Source organism: Arachis ipaensis, chromosome B06, assembly GCF_000816755.2.
Source record: "Arachis ipaensis cultivar K30076 chromosome B06, Araip1.1, whole genome shotgun sequence".
In the NCBI taxonomy this organism is placed as follows: domain Eukaryota; kingdom Viridiplantae; phylum Streptophyta; class Magnoliopsida; order Fabales; family Fabaceae; genus Arachis; species Arachis ipaensis.
Window position 1 is genome coordinate 128,982,464 of NC_029790.2, and position 4,791 is coordinate 128,987,254.

The following is a 4,791-nucleotide window of genomic DNA, read 5'->3' on the forward strand; positions in this document are numbered from 1 at the left end:
CCATATACAAGCCGGAAGGGGCTCATGCCAATGGGTGTCTTGTAAGCCGTTCGATAGGCCCATAGTGCATCGGAGAGTTTAATGCTCCAATCTTTCCTATTCGGTTTTACAATCCTTTCTAACACATGCTTGATTTCCCGGTTGGAGACTTCGGCTTGGCCGTTTGTCTGAGGGTGGTAAGCCGTGGCGACTTTGTGGATGATGCCATATTTTCTCATGAGGCCGTCTATTCTTTTGTTGCAAAAGTGGGATCCTTGGTCACTTATGATTGCTCTTGGGGTGCCAAAGCGACAAATGATATTGTTCTTCACAAAAGAATACACAACATTAGCGTCATCCGTTCGGGTGGGGATTGCCTCAACCCATTTTGATACATAATCGACGGCTAACAAGATGTAGAGAAAGCCATTGAAATTTGGAAATGGTCCCATGAAGTCGATTCCCCATACGTCAAAGATTTCGCAAAAAAGCATATTTTGTTGGGGAATTTCGTCCTTCTTGGAAATATCTCCAAACCTAATACATTGGGGACAAGATTTGCAATAGAGAGAGGCATCTTTGAGAAGAGTTGGCCACCAAAATCCGCAATCAAGGATTTTTCTTGCCGTTCTTTGGGGCCCGTAGTGACCACCTCCTTCGGAAGCATGGCAAGCGTCCAAGATTGCTTGGAATTCGGTTTGAGGTATGCACCGTCGCACTATTTGGTCCGCTCCACACCTCCACAAATAGGGATCATCCCAAATATAGTATTTGGATTTGCTTTTCAGCTTATCCTTTTTGTGTTTGTTGAGATTGGGAGGGAAAGTGCGTGAAACCAAATAGTTTGCTATTGGGGCATACCAAGGAACCACTTCCGAGATTGCATGCAAGGCATCTAAAGGAAATGAATCATTGATAGGAGTGGTGTCGCCTTTTGTGTGCTCGAGGCGACTTAAATGGTCCGCCACTAGGTTTTGGGAACCGCTCATATCTTTGATTTTCAAATCAAATTCTTGTAATAAGAGCACCCAACGAATTAATCTCGGTTTTGATTCCTTTTTTGCCAACAAGTACTTTAGTACCGCGTGATCCGAGTATACTACTACCTTGGAACCAAGAAGATAGGCTCGGAACTTGTCCAAAGCAAAAACAATAGCTAGGAGTTCCTTTTCGGTAGTAGTGTAGTTGGATTGGGCTCCGTCTAATGTTTTGGAAGCATAAGCTATGACATAGGGAGTCTTACCCTCGCGTTGTGCTAACGCGGCTCCTATCGCATAATTCGAAGCATCACACATGATTTCAAAGGGTTGAGTCCAATTGGGTCCTCGTACAATAGGGGCTTGTGTCAATGCTACCTTGAGTTTGTCATATGCTTCCATACATTCCTTGCTCATCTCAAATTCGGTGTCTTTTTGTAGTAATCGAGAGAGAGGTAAGGCCACCTTGCTAAAGTCCTTGATGAATCTCCGGTAGAATCCTGCATGTCCAAGAAAAGAACGGACTTTCCTCTCGGAGGAGGGGTAAGGTAAACTAGATATGACATTTATCTTTGCCGGATCTACGGAGATGCCTTCCTTTTATACTATGTGTCCCAAAACAATGCCTTGTTTGACCATGAAATGACATTTTTCAAAATTTAAAACAAGGTTTGTTTTGGTGCATCTTTCTAAGACTTTTTCAAGGTTATCAAGAAATATGCGGTGCTCGCATACTTGGGGGCTTATTCCCACTAGATCCGCCAAACTCCACCCAATTGCCCTTTTGTTTTTCCTCAATACATTCAGCAATTTTTCTTCTTGTTGAGGAGTTAACTCTTGAGCAATTATCACGGGTAGCTTTTGGGCTTCATCAAGGTATGAATACCTTAAGTGAGGTGGTAGTGTCTTCAATTCCATCTTCTTATCATTCTTTGAAGTTTGAGTTTCCGGATGGTTTGTATGGTGTGTGGTGTTTAGTTCGCTCGACTCTTCATTTGCTTCTTTGACCATGCACTTCTCATCTAATCTTGCAAGATGCACTTCGGCTACTATGTTATCGATTGGGTCACACCGAAATAGAGAATGGTTCTCCGGTGGATGCTTCATTGCTTCCTCTAGGCTAAAGCTTACAATTCTTCCATCAATTTCAAATGAGTAGTTCCCCGAGTAAGCATCAAGCTTAAACCTATAAGTTCTCAAGAAGGGCCTTCCAAGTAGGATAGAGGATGCTCTCTCGGTTTCGCTTGACGGCATTTCAAGGACATAGAAGTCAATCGGAAACACCAACCTTTTATATTCACCAATACATCTTCCGCAACACCCGCTACGGTTATTATGCTTTTATCCGCTAGGACAAATCTTGCCGTCGACCTTTTTAGTGGGGGCAAGTTCAGTACCCGATAAACGGAGAGCGGCATGATGCTAACACATGCTCCGAGGTCACACATACAATCTCTAAATTGAACTCCATTGACGGTGCAAGTGACCATACAAGGGCCCGGGTCATCACACTTCTCCGGTAATGTTCCCATCAAAGCGGAAATAGAACTCCCCAATGGGATGGTTTCCAATTCAAGAATTCTATCCTTGTTTATGCATAAATCCTTGAGGAATTTGGCATATCTAGGAACTTGATGGATGGCATCAAAGAAGGGGATGGTTACCTTAACTTTCTTAAACATTTCTACCATTTTGGGGTCGAGTTCCATGCGCTTTTTAGCCTTCTTTGCAAGTGTTGGAAATGGAAGTGGTTGAGCTATTTCTTCTTCCAAGGTTCTTTTGGCCTTGGTTGTCTCCCTTGTTGGTTGGGCTTCATCCTCAACTATGGCTTGTGGTGTCTCCTCTTCCACTACCTCCTCTTCCACTACCTCTTCTATATCTATTCTCTCTTCCTCTCGGGTGGTTGTGATAGGACTTGGGTCCTTTGCTTCCTTTTTTTTTAGTTGTGTACCGGATCTAAGGGTGATGGCATTGATGCCCCCTTTTGGATTTGGTTGAGGTTGAGAGGGAATGACACTTTGGATTGGGGGTTGAGGAGTGGGGGTCGATGGTGTGTAAGTGTTGTAAGTGTTGTCTTCTTGAAGGTTTGGGCACTCATCCGTGTAGTGAGAGTAGCAAGAGCAAATGCCACATACTCTTTGAGGGACCAATTGTTGTTGGTTGTGTTGTTGAGATGGTGGATGGTGTTGTTGATATGATTGAGGTTGTTGTGGTTGTTGTTGGTTCAATTGGAGTTGCCTCAAGACGGATGTCATCTCATTCAAGGATTGAGTTAGAGCGGTGGCTTCACTACTAGTTGATACCTCGTTCACGGTCCTTGGACGGTTGACTCTTCGCCTCATATGTTGATTTGATTCGGCTAAGTCAATGCTTCCTTTGCACCCGTCTTCCTTCTCTCTTTCGGTCCATTCCTACTCTATATCCTGAAACCACTTAACACACAAGTCACGGCATCGAATGGCATCAAGAGAAGATTAGAAATGTATCTGTTTTAGTGCGAAATAAGCATGTTTTCATTCATGAGGCAAAACTAGGGGAGGAATGCAAAATCTTGTATTTTCATATAGAAAGTGTGTGGAATCATTGATAAAACCCCTGAAATCAGCACAAGATAAACCCTCAAATTGGGGTTTGTCAGGGGGCTGAACGCCGCCAAACTGTGGTAACACTCGATCAACCTGATGCCACTCAACTACCGCAAAATATATCAGGGACATCACACACCGCTAACATAAACCACGTGCAAAAACCATTAACAAAAACAACAAACACTAACCACTAAAACCGTTAACAAAAACCGCTATCCTATACCTCTATCCTAAACCACTACCCTAAACCACTAACAGTCACTAAAACCACTATCAAAAACCATTAACAAAAATCACTAACAAAAACCACTAGCCTATACCACTATCCTAAACCGCTAACACTAACATAAAGCACTATCAAAAATCATTAACAAAAACCACTGGCCTACAACACTATCCTAAACCACTAACAATAACATAAACCACTATCAAAAACCATTAACAAATACCACTATCATAAAACCACTATCATAAACCACGAACAAATATCACTATCATAAACCGCTTTCATCAACCGCTACCATTAACAAAAAACACTATCAACAGCGCAACATCAGAAACCACTAACCTCGTCGTTGATCACCCCGGCGATATGAGCAACTCCGTCCAAACGATAAAGCCTCCCCGGATCGTCCCCCATCGCTTGAATATGCCGCTCCGGTCTTACTTGACCCGAATGTTGGTCGTTTTCTCTGGGATTTGGTGAGGTATGAGAATGAGAAAGTGATTCGAATGAACTTGGTTCGAACTCCTTATATAGGCGAAACCCTTGTAATTCGAATCAACTAGATTCGAATTACTTAGTGTAACCAAATTCACGTAATTCGAGTCAATATGATTCGAACTCTACTCGTGTACCCTTCTCCTAGTAATTCGAATTGATATAATTCGAACTACCCTTATATAAATCGAACGAATTCGATTCGAATTACTAACGAATTTTGCATGCATAATTCGACGCTAGTTGATTCGAATTACGTGGGAATAGTCCATGTGAGTAATTCGAATTGAATCAATTCGAATTATGTGCAAAAATGATTCGAATCATATTGATTCGAATTATATAAAAATGTGTTCTGGTGGATTGTGGTATCAAAATTTGATTTGGCGGATTTGGGTTAAAATGAGCTCTCCTTGGCTCATTTGGATTTTTTACCCAAAATATTAAAAAATAATTAATCAAATTAATTAGATGATATAATTGAATTATTATAATTAATGAAATTTAATAAATTAAAAATAAATAA